Source organism: Cydia fagiglandana, chromosome Z (genome assembly GCF_963556715.1).
Source record: "Cydia fagiglandana chromosome Z, ilCydFagi1.1, whole genome shotgun sequence".
In the NCBI taxonomy this organism is placed as follows: domain Eukaryota; kingdom Metazoa; phylum Arthropoda; class Insecta; order Lepidoptera; family Tortricidae; genus Cydia; species Cydia fagiglandana.
The window spans coordinates 38,611,147-38,624,392 of record NC_085959.1 but is presented as its reverse complement, the minus strand read 5'-3'; the positions used below and the strand labels follow the sequence as shown (position 1 = coordinate 38,624,392).

At 37.7% G+C, this 13,246-nt stretch overlaps 1 protein-coding gene across 2 annotated transcripts in view; it reads left to right on the top strand.

Moving 5' to 3' along the window:
- LOC134678397 (uncharacterized) overlaps positions 1-13,246 on the top strand; it is a 151,388-nt gene that overhangs the window by 124,767 nt on the left and 13,375 nt on the right. The gene's annotated exons all lie outside the window — the stretch shown is intronic.

The window sequence follows — 13,246 nt, the reverse complement described above, 5'->3', positions numbered from 1 at the left end:
CCCGTGCCGTGATTGGTCCGTTCAAAGACACGGACGTCACACAAAGACACTTTCGACTCGAACATTCATAAAACTATCGTATGCGTGGCAGAGGGGGTAGCGCGACTATGCTCAGTCTGGAGGATGTTTTGTCTGTCACGCAAATTTACAGTGGAACACTGCGTAGACACATTATGATTGTCATTCAAATATATAGTTACGCTTACGAACAAATTATCTTAGTTACTAGACCTACAGTTTCAAATATTTGTGTCAATTTGTAGATAAACACAATGTAGCACGCGAAAAACATTGTAGTTTTAATCAACTCAACTGTTCTTTTTGTACAAAAATAATTCCCTCTCGCATCCTCTCCCTATTGTGGAAAACATTGGCATTGCAAGAGCCTTCCTGTTGTTCGGTAAGAAATGTTAATTATCTTTCTCTAGAAATTTTCTGCAGAAGAAATATACAATTTTATTGAGTTCTGCGAAATTGTTAACAAAGGAATATTTTCTGATAACTAGATCAACCTGTTTATTACTTGATATTTTTCCTTGAGAAATTGCCTTTTACAGAAATATCCTTTTATACAGTTATCGCGAATTGTCTGACAAAGGAATATTTTCTAAGAACCAGATAAACCTGTTTATTTCCTTGATGCAAGAGCTCGACCCACTGCCAATGGTGTTAGTCACAGACATGTATTTAGACTCTCATGTATGTGATTTTAATTAAAAACGAGAGTAGGTACGAGTAGCTAGTAGAGTAGGCAGGCATGAACAACTCGGTAAAGGTTTAGTATTTGAATATAAAACAGAGTTTAGTAAGCAATGATATGATGAATTCGGTCCTATTAAGACAAGTGTTCTGACCTAATATGAAACAATATTTGGTTACTATATATACCATAAAATAAACCTACGTTCCTACAAATTAAGGAAATTATATATGAATTCTGATCGCCGTCGCCGTCCAAAACCGTTGGCGTGGCCTATTTTAGGTATATGTCTGTGGATCGTCTCACAAAATCTAGGGAAGCAAACATCCTACAGGACGTCTGGATTAGCTCGACATGCTAGTACGGTTCTTATGAAACAAGTATCCTTAAGGATAAAGCAAAATTGTAGTTTTAATAATGAATTATTAGACGTTTTAATAAAAGGCAACATTTACACGGACATAAATAATATCAAGGACAGACTCCTAGCAAATTAAGGTGGTGGTACTAATGCTCGACATGCTAATGTCCAATGGATGACACCCAGCTGTCACCTCTATTCAATGACTTAATGTTCAAGATGGCACGTAGTTACTGGGACCGCGTCGAGCACCAGTACCACCACCTTAAAAGGTTAAAAGTTGGCTCGATAGAAAAAAGATATCACGAAAACTTGTCTAATTTACATTTATTTTTAGTTGTAGGTATATCGTTACCTATAATTTTAGTATTTATAAATAGCTAGGAATATATTAGGCGAGGGACCTGACGAGCAAAATTTAAAAACCCGCGTGACGGCCATATCGTTTCGCGCGGCGCACCATAAAGGATGACTGACGTTAGACCTGGCCGTGTCCGGGCCGGAGCTTCCGGCGCTTACTTTTCTATGACATGACAGTCGATCACGTGATGCTTTCCATAGAAAACGATGCCCCGGAAACTCCGGACCGGACACGGCCCGGTCTAACGTGAGTCATCCTTAACTGTGCCTTCTTTTGCCACCTCTTAGGGCCGGCACAGACGGAGTGCAACCCTAATGCAATGTGTACGAAAACTGTACGCCGACTGCACGCCAACTGCAACGTCGGCGAGCAGTTCCCATACAAGATGCAGTCGGGTTGCATCCGTCTGTATCGGTCATTAAACCTCAGTGGACACCTATTCATGCAAACACTGCTGAATTTCCAAATATAGTTCCGTCGCCAGTGTTGCCAACTCGGATTTTGAAAAAATGCTAGACTAATGTCTAGATTATGCCAAAATTATGCCAAAGTTTTTATAAATATGCTAAAAAGAAATGCTAAAATGTCAACTTGAAATTAGATACTTAAAACACACATTTTTCAAATTTGCCGCCTTTTTCTACTGACAAGATCTGCTTGACCAACTTTATATAGTCCGTCGACGTCCATCCGTCCACAAAAGTCAAAATTCATATGAAAATATGAACCACATAAGGCGATGGCGCATATTGTTGCTGCCAAGTTGGTGCAAACTTGGGTTAGGCTAAATTATGCTAAAAATATGCCACATGCTAAATGGAAAATTTTGGTGCCAAAGCAAGTGAAAATATGCCAGATCTGGCATCAATTATGCCAAGTTGGCAACACTGTCCGTCGCTACATTTATAGGTAAATGTACACTAAAAGCAAAGTAAAGTGATACATGGAAATAGCATCCATTTGCCAGGATGTGTTCTAATTAGTGCTAGGTAAGTTTTAAGGTGTAAGTATTCGGGTTGTTGCTATATAAGCTTTTGAGTTAATATTGGAGAGTAATTTCGTGATTGGTCTGGAAAGTCACAAGTTTCCTTGAATGCTTTAAAATTTATGCCGTTTCACTTTATGAAAGTACTGTTTAAAGATATTTGCGTAGGCTTAGCACGCGGAAATATCTATAAATAGCCTTATTCAGTATAATTACCAATGTTCTGTTTGGTTATGTCTGGATTATATATCTCATTTATAAACCATAGAAATATTCAAATAATAGTCACCCAAAGGTAAATGAACATTATTCGAGCTAGGTAATTTTGGATCAGGGTTGAAGGCATCGGGCATAGTTACACATGTTCTAAAGCTGGAAATGGCATAGGTATTATTATATCTGACAACATCTCTTTATTTATTGAAATATTAGGCTTAAAATAGTCACGTATTTTTTACGTACAACTTAGAAAGTAGCATAGCGGAAGCTCTCTACGTGGTACTTAAGTATTGACACTGAAAAAAGCTTTGACATTGACATATGGCCTTCAAAGCCTATTTTAACATAATCGATACCCACCGAAATAAACGTATTCATGTGTCAACTTTGATCAACAATCATGTATAATAGAGTGAAGTACCTTTTCAAGTATAAAATTTTAAGTAAACTTTGTATATTAGCGTCCAATTTGTGTGAACTTATTTGTGTTTGAGCTAACATCTAACAACGTGAGGGCACGTGAATCGTTATTATATATAGAATGGTAATTACAACAATCATTTTAAAGACGACTTTCGATATAACGAACGATCCGGGTCTGGGCCGAGGCGTCCGACACTTCTTTTTCTATGGAGAGCATCACGTGACGCTGCCCATTTTTGTAAAGATGCATGTAAGAGGAAATACTCGTAATATTGTAGTCTTGTTTTCCTTGTACCGAGTCAAAGAACTTGACTTCTGGGAATTTGTATTATTATAATTTGAAGTATGATTACTTAAGCATGGTCATAAAATTCAAATTATTTTGGCCTATTGAGTTTGTCTGTAGACATTTTACGGAAACCATGCCCAATTCAATGAGTGCCGACTCTAAAGGAAGTTGATTACACCGTAGACTATATCGATCGGAAGGACGATTCTGTGTATGAATTTGATATGGTTTTGATATTATTTGCCATGACCTTGACCGTGAGCACCAATCAGCGTTGGTTCTAATCAGAAGTTTCCCGCCAAAGATTACAAAGAGCCGTGTCTCAAAGCATTTCGCTCGCACATATTTGTGCGTGTTATAATAATGAGATCAAATCCGTATCAAAGTGTTAAATCAGAATCAGTCCTGATCGTGATGTTCTCGTGTTATCGTAGTACGTTCGTTTTCAATCACATCTCGATTAACGTCTACATCAGATACGTCGCGTCCGGTTACTTCTCAGGACATTTCTAATTAATACTTATTTGAGAGTATATTGGCTCGTTTTGCTTTGAGATTTGGGCCTATTACAAGCTTTTATTTACTTTCACCTGACCTGACTTTCTGTCTGTAATCAAATCTTGCAAGTTAAATTTGATCCACTTCCCGGTTTCCGATTGAGCTAAAATTTTGCATGCATACATAAGTCGGGTGACAATGCAATATTATGGTGTTATCAAGCTGATCTGATGATGGAGACCGGAGGTGGCCATAGGAACTCTGTGATAAAACAATGAAACCTAATTGTGTTAGGGGTTTTTAGAATTGTCTCGATGAGTAATAGTAGCCTGTGGAAAGAAAAGTACAGTCAGCGATAAAAGCTTGAACCAAAAATGAAATTTTTGCCAAAAACTTATTTATTTATTGAATGTACATATCACTTATTTGGAATTATTTGTGGTATTTCTACCCTGAATCACGAGTTTCTTGTCTCTCCTATTAGGATCAAAAGAGCTCGTAAATCTGAGGAGAATAAAAATAAAAATTACTAAAATAAAGAAAGCGGCGTGTACAACTTTTTAAATAAAGCCCAACTTGTACAAATGTGCAGTAATAAAGGCAGCTTTGGATGTTACGTCACTTCTACTACTGTATCTGCGCCTGAATTTGGTCATGTTTCAATAAAGTTTAAATTCTGTCATTTCAGGACAAATCACGTGCCAGCGTTTACGAATTGACATCTAGACGTGTATATAAATTTGATGAGCCTAAATTAGCTAAGAGTACCTATACTGTAGCTATCTATTTCAAACATTACGCTCTTTGACTCTCAACTTAAACTATTTAAAACTAAGCAATGATAAATCTTAAATGGTCTATAAGTGGGCCTTATCAAAACTACGTTTCTATAATCTCAAAAATAAAATGTTAATGACCAAGTTTCTCCCGGGCGATTATTCGTAAATTGTCAAAGAAAATGTGACACGCAGCCTCGTAAACATCAGCTGCCGCTCCGTTGATCAATTCGAAAAATGTTATACACACGAGGCAAAAATATCTCGGGTATTTTCCTCCAAATCAAAAATTAAAACCAATACTTCGTACTTCAGTTAGTACTTATCTTCCGTAAATTTCATAACACACGAATTCCGGGTGTCTAAATTTCACTGCACAAATTAGTCAACTATGATGTGTTCATTAAATTTGCACTCCATTACGTGTGTATTCCGGGTCCCGTTTGACTCCCTTATTTAGTAATGAATATTGCATTTCTATTTCGGGCTGTTATCCCGAAATAGATCAGATTGCTGTCCAAAACAATTGTTTTCTATTATGTTGTTAATAAAAATATGCTGTCAAGAGCTGCAGTCGGTTCGCCTACGATTTATTTAACTAATATTACATGTTTTAATTGAAAACGCGTTTGGTTAGTATCCTACAAGTAGTGCATACTTATATTCCATCGTATTTTCACGGAAACTTACGAACGTGTGTTGCTATTTCAATCAGTCTCGGTCGTCGCGGTACAAGAAGTACTGACATTTATTGAACTACCATGACAAATACGAACTTTTTCGAGAAAATACGATGGAAAACAATTATGCACTACATCTGTATCCCGGTTTCACGGGTGCAATTCTGTTGTTACAATAAAATTAACTGAATTATTGACGTGAACGTCTTATAAATCGATGAACACCGGTAGCATGCACGAAAAAGTGTCATGTTGTGGACGGATCTCAATGGTAACGTTGTGGACAAATCTCCATGGTAAAGTCACGTAATGTTATGGTAATGTTTTCTTATGACGTTATCACGCAAAACTATCGTCCGTAAACTTTACAGACAACCGTATTTTTATTCGATAGAACCTGATCGGCTCAACCGCTTTTGAATTTTCTCAGTCTTCGCTTCCTAGTGAAAAGACACATATAAGTTCTAAAATAACTCCCGTTTGCTTGTTTTGTACTTTTTTAATCTTTTTGGGATCTTGGGTAGAAATAACCTTAAAATTGTCACTTTCTCGAAACAAAGTAAATAAATAATAATAATAAATATTGGGGACATCTTACACAGATCGACCTAGCCGCAAACTAAGCATAATGAGCCCGATTCGGATTTTGAAATAGACTTCTATTAGATATCTTTTAGACATCACCAAGATACAGCTTGGCAAAAAAGAGTAGAAATTAAAAAGTGGCAACACTGTAGTGTCGTTCCGTTTTCTTATATAAATTGGTTTGAAAGTGATGACACTAGAGTATTGCCACTTTTTAATTTCTACTCTTTTTGCCAAGCTATACGATAACGATATGTTTAAGATCTAACCTGTCAAATTTGACATTTGCGCGATTCTGGAGATACTCTTGAACGGTTTCCACAGGATATGACGAAATCCAATTCACATCTAATGTAAAAGTGACATTGACATTGGTTGCCCGTATTGCGCTGCAAAAGAGAACTAGCTGATATCTAAACTATAACGTATCTAGAATGGATCTAGTACGTGTCGTCTCTTGTGAATATCTTGAAGTTCGAATACGGCAGAATAGCTTGTACGGTAGGTACTAGGCGACGATATGACCAATAAAGGCCCTGTACACAATAGGCCAGCGTGGGCCAGTCTGGGGGACGCAATTATGCGTTAGAAGGAGCAAGTGATATTGCTATCTCATCCTACCGCATGGCTGCGTCCCTTGGAGTGGCCGGCGCTGGCCCATTGTGTACAGGGGCCTTAAGAGAACGGGACGACACTACAGTGTTGCCACCTTTTAATTTCTACTCTTTTTTGCCAGGCTGTGTACTCATCCATTTTGTCCAAAGCCTTTTATAATACACATGTGAAAAATCTAAATGCGTAACATTGTCCTGAACCCAACTCAAAGGTCGTTTGAATAAAAAATGGAAGTCAACATTTGTGTTACGGAAATACTACATTGGCGGACGAACATTTGCGTAAAATGTACGAGGGCCATTCCGCGAAAAGTAGGTACGATTTTATCGCGATTTTTTTTAGTAATGATGCATATTAACGTGTCATTATGTGTGATGGGACGTTTCTTTATTGTGAGTAATATAGAGTTAACGATATCGGGTACATATTTTTTTTCCAACTAAGTAGATACGGTGACAGGTGTCATCTCCATAGAATTTATAACCTTATAATGCCAAATCACGCGAAATTGTAACGAGATACCATCGGTCAGCGTACCTTTCTCGTTTGAAAAATACTAAAGTAAACTTATTTATTAGTGCTCGACATGCTATTTAATGCCCAAAATAGATGACACCTTGCTGTCACTTCAATAGACAATGTCAATAGACAATGGCTTAAGTTTCAAGATGACATTTACTGCGACCGCGTCGATCACCAGTACGTTTACCTTATATTTAACCACCAATATTACTCGGGTTCGAGTGGCCTTTTCATTAGCTTTTAAACGGTAACCCTATTTGTACCTATAGAAATTGTAACCTTGCCCAAACAATTTACTGTACATTATACCTTTTGTAATAAAATAAGGTTCACCTTCGCTGTTTACAAAATGCAATAAGGTGTCACCTTCACTGTTTACAAAACAATAAGATTGAATTTCTCATCACTATCAGCTTAGAATATGTAAGAAAATATTTTCAGATATCACTCGATTAGTTTCAATCCGAGAAGCTCATATTAAATATGTGGGCGGGACGTAGGTGGATCGAATCTACCTCGTGCATTGGGAAACAGCTTAAATGCACTTTGTAATAATGCAGTTCGTAAAGACGATATTACTTCGATACATATTGCACAGCGCAGAGCACAGAAAAGTCGATGCGGTGGAAAACGTTATATATATGTTATGTTAAACAAAATAGGTCATTCGGTCTTAATATTTAAGCCAGGGTTATTTTACCCCTTGCCATAAAAATATTATTATTTATTTTCCCTCTTTGGCCCTAGCCAAACGACCTATCGTTTAGGTATAATATGAATATAAAAGTAAAATATAAAAACACTTACAAAATACACATTATAAAAATCCTGGGTCCATTAAAAGAAAGTACGAAATTGGCTACATTCATTTCTCGGGTCACCTGTAGGCACCCTCGACCTTGGCCAGTCTAATGGGCACCTAATCGGCCAAATTTTTCGTTATATGCGTCCCTGAATCACAACCCGACCCATATACCCTATACTGTGTGATACAAATGATCTTGTTCATTTTTTTAACGAGTCTTTTAAATACAGGTTGAATAAAACATTTTTCATTTTTTTAATGTTTGTACAAATAAAATAGAGAAGTCAATAGGTAGTTCTAAAGTATTGTCAGTCTATACGTATAGACTCGAAGACTCGTTAAAAAAATGAACAAGATCATTTGTATCACACAGTATAGGGTATAGGGGTAAGTATTTAAATTTAAAAGTACTCATGTCATGTCATATAATTAAGACTCCATAATAAATATATCTAGTCTACGCGGATGAACATAGAACAACAGTGTTCTAAAACATTTTCTTGTGTTTTGAACCCTAACTCCGACAAGAAATATTCTGTAGGTTTTATGGTTTCTGCCTTAGGAGTTTACATAGGTATATGACAAAAATGATGCTCCGAATAAGAACCAGACCTAAATGGAATCTGTAATCTAATTGGACTCCCAGGTTTTCTAGTACAGGGTGTGTTCTAAGCTGTAAGTCTGTAAAGGCTTCAGGAGGCGACTTGCGCGTGGGCTGGTAATATGATTTCCACTTAATATTTCTTGAAGTAAAATGTAATATTATATCTTGTTCACCCTTTTGAAACCCACGGCCATTTTATATAACGCCCCGTCGTAAACCTTATTGGAACTAATGAAGGGCTATCTACTATTAAAGTGCGCGGCTGTGTTGACGTCTTTGGCAGGCAAAACGTTTACCATTTCCGGCATTATAAGCTGGCAATGTAATTATAAATATAATAAGAGAAGCTGGCGTGGCTCACTCCGCGATTTCGTCGCTTTGCTACAGGTAGCTAAAAGTACATCCGTTCCACCCCAAGTTTGGGGAAAGCCATAAGCCGCGCGTGGCGCTGTCGCCACCTAGCGGCCATATCTGTGCTGATCGAAACAGACGTCTTTTGTTAGAGAGTGAGTCTTATAAACCTAGTACTATTATTTATTCTGTGCCCGCAGTAAGTTCAAATTCATCATCATCATCATAGCTTTGCTCTTGTCGACGGAGTAATCGCCAATATTTTCTCCCTTGTGCCAGTCGTTTAATTTCCTAATACGACGCATTATGTTTTATTATACTTGAAGATATGTAACTCTAGGCTTTCGTCGGCCTCTCGTCTTTTCCATCGGTTCACTGCGATCTTAACCAGATCGTCGGACCATCTTAGGCAGGTAATCTTATGCTGATCGGCGGGACCGTGGAGGCATGGTTGTGGGTCTTTTTCTGTTTCGAATTCTGGTTCGCGATCTTCGCGCAAGTACCATCATAATAGATACATAATAATATTATAAGTACACAACTACTTACACAATATGTGCCGGCAGAGAGAATCCAATTTAAAATTTAACCTACTCGTATGTATGACCAAGAATCAGTGGATATAATTTCTGGTTACGTTTATTTTATCACCCCTTGAATAAACTAAATGCCCTTCAAGCGTTTTATTTCAAGCTGTTGTATAAATTTCTCACTTAAAAAATAAAATGCACAAAAACTTATCAGTACCTATTTATTAAATGGATAGGAAGGATGCATCAAAACGAACAAACCGTTTTCAACCTTCGTGCTAAGTTAATAAAGTGCAGAATCAAGGTGGTTGAATGTTTCTTTAAGCTATTTTGTGTAAAATTCGTTTTAATCGAAAGTAACAAGAAAGTTCAATAGAAATAGGTGCAGGCCACCGCACCGTGAAACGCCTCGGGCAGGGCTGGCAGAGGCTCAGAGGAGCTAGTTGTTATGTATACCTACGTTGGCAAAAAAACCGCCAACAAGTTCAAGGAATTGGCGAGGTGATTCTAACACCATCCTTTACAACTGGCTGGAGGAAACACAAACTCGGGAGTTATGAAGAGCCAAGGGAGACGCGGTTGCCCAGCAGTGGGACAAAGTGTGCTAAAAGAAAGAAACTATAATCTTCACAGAGAAACTAATATGCTAATGCTAATATGCTAATATGCTGTCAAGGACAGACTCCAACCAAAACCATGAATAAAGTCACGAAAACATATGATTATTTTCAGTATAATATTAACAGCATAGGTACCTTCAGATTCACAGCACAGGCTTCGTCATCATATAGATAGCACCTCAGGTTTCGACAAAATAGGTTTCTGTTGTATAGTCACCACACGGGATTGTTAAGCCATTTAGCGTTCTTGCTAAATTGGAAATTCTATAGCATAAGTATTGAAGAACCAATTTAGCTAAGACCCTAAATGGCACAACAATCGCGAGCCCACATCGTTACCCGTCATATCATAGAAGTCTGATTTGAGTATAAAATAGATATCGGATCGGATTTCGAGCAAACGCTCTTATTTATACCTACAAGAGTATAAATAATCGCTCTTATTTATACATGAGTATAAATAAACGCTCTTATTTATACATGAGTAAAAAAATAAGTAAGAAAAATTGAAAATACTTATACAACAAATTGTCCCAAGTGATAGAGAGGCAGATACAAAACAATTTGATTTTCGCGGCAGAATCTTTGGACACTACTCGCATTATACTGGAAGAAATTACACTGATAAATTATATCCGAAATTAGCATAATTATAAATAATATTATCACTTTTTGTAGCTCTTAGCAACCCTACAAATCCAAACAGTCCCTTCAAACAATCCTGCCCACGCGCACAGAGAACAGACGCCATCAATCTGTCCGGTCGTGAAACGGCCGCTTTACTACTTAACAACAACTCATTCCAATTTATACCTTAAGTCTTGTACCTTAAAGCACATATTACAACTACTTGTCTAATGCACATACAATGGACGAAACTGCCGCTTCAATGCTTCACAACAACTCGTTTAATTTTATACCCTAACACTAATGTGTTAAAGTACGTTTTACAATTGCTTGTTAAGTGGACATACGTTACGTGTCAAGTTCACACCGACGGCGCAAAACAAAGGACGTAGCGTTTTGACAGGATGGCCGTGTCGTTATAGTTATATTATGCAATTATGCCTCGAAAAAACACCTCAAGTGATTTGTGACGAGAACTCAACTCGTTTGAAGACAACTTGATGCCCTATTGGCCATCGGAATTGTCTAATGAAAGGTTTGGGCAGACATCAGGGAATGTAGATATGGACATATTATCGGTATATTTGTACAATACAAACTCGCACAGCAGCCATCAGCCATATCAGATGTAGTAGTGCATAATTATTTCCCATCGTATTTTCACGGAAACTTACGAACGTGTCTTGCTATTTCAGTCAGTCTCGGTACAAAAATAATGACATTGACTGAACTAGCATGACAAATACGAACGTTTTTGAGAAAATATGTTGGAAAACAATTACCTATGCACTACGAGTACATCTAGAGCCAACAGGAGTGGTCATTTCTCCATACAAACGTACTCGTTTGTTTCCTGCGTGGGTTTTGAAGCTAGAACAATGATTTTTTCCACACAGATTAATATTGTTAATATCTGTGTCAGACCGTTTAGCTTTTTTGATATTTTTGTTTTTTAAGGCGCTAGAGCCCTTCAAAAATAGCCAAAATAGCCTAATTGACTATGCCGCAATGAGAGGCGTGGTATTCAAAATTGATATCAGTTAGCCAAAAAATCAAAACGGTCCGATACAGATAATTTCATAATCATTTAGATTTCCAAATTTGGTTACGATTGGTTAAATTTTGGAGGAGAAAACAGTCGAGTACGAAACCTCGATTTTTGAGATTTACACGCAGGATTTTTTGCCTTGTCCTTATAAAAATAAAATGGTCTCATGGAATTTATTACTTTATTACATTCACAGCTTTAATAAATCTATCACTATACCTAAACCGTCGTATACTACAAAGTAAACCATTCAATCGTTCTTTTTCAATACCAGTACCGGGCTCGTTCAATCCATTCACCTCAGGATGGTACAGAATGCTACAACAAATAGCAAGAGTAGAAAGAAAAAGCACAACTAAACTATTTCCGCCGTGGAAACGAAGCCTTTGCACCACCGAACACCACAGTTTAGATACCGCTAGGCGAGCCAAAGAATTAGTTATTTACGATACAAATGCGGAAAATTCGAAACTAGTGTCGATTTAAATTTAAAACACTCCCTTCAGTGTATATAACACTTTAAGTTAGTTTAAGTTTTAGTTTAACTTGTGTTTTAAAATACGCCACTCGTTGCGAATTACCTATTCGCACGTGTACCTATTGTACAAGGTGCAACGTTTTACAGTACATATGGCCCTTAAAATTTTCCGCACTAGGGCCGTAAATCAGCTCTTTCGGTGTCTGGGAGCTCGTTAGCACGTTTACCGTTCAGTTATAGCTTGCCAAGGCTCAAGCAACTTTACAATTTAAGCGCTCCTATTTTAGAACGCCTATTAAGCCGACCACTGACTAACAGTCCGCCGGACGATATCGGCCGGTCAGTTGTTCGGAGCTGTCAAATTTTTGTTCTAACTGACAGGCCGATATCGTCCGGCGGCCTGTTAGTCAGTGGTCGGCTTTAGTAATCATCATTATCCGTGTCAAGGAGTGAAAATTAATATTGGTACAGTCGGTGGTGCAATAATATATTACACAACGAAGGCCGCAAAAATATCTGACACGATCTTATTTGTAAAGCCATAAGAGCGTGTCGCACATTTTTGCGGCCTCTGAAGAGTAACATATTATTGCAGGTGACTGTACACTATGGGTGGGCAGTGACCCTGCCTGTGAAGCCGATGGTCCTGGGTTCGAATCCCAGTAAGAGCATTTATTTGTGTCATGAACACTAATATTTGTTCCTGAGTCATGGGTATTTTCTATGTAGGTATATAAGTATGTATTTTTCACCTCAGCAGCTCGAACAAGGGTACTTTGCTTCTTAAAAACAGTGAGCAAAATGCGATTTTGCTCACTGTTTTTACAGTCATTTTGTCTCACTCAGTGAGCAAAATCGCATTTTGCTCACTTAGTGATACAGTATGAGTGAGCAAAATCGCATTTTGCTCACTGAGTGAGACAAAATGTCATTCAAGTGACTTTTATAGTCAAATGTCATTTCAAAATGCGGGGTCTAATACAAGTTCGATATACTTGGGTTCTATTATCTCTGTCCCTCTAGGTATGTTCTCACTGCTTAGGGTGAAAAATTTTGTGTACTACGCGAGATCAAAGTTATTTACATCTCGTGCGCATCTCGAGTGCTTATTTTGAGTCCCTTACTACGCTCAAGTTTCTAAATTATTATAGAATCTTTCGCTTGCACGG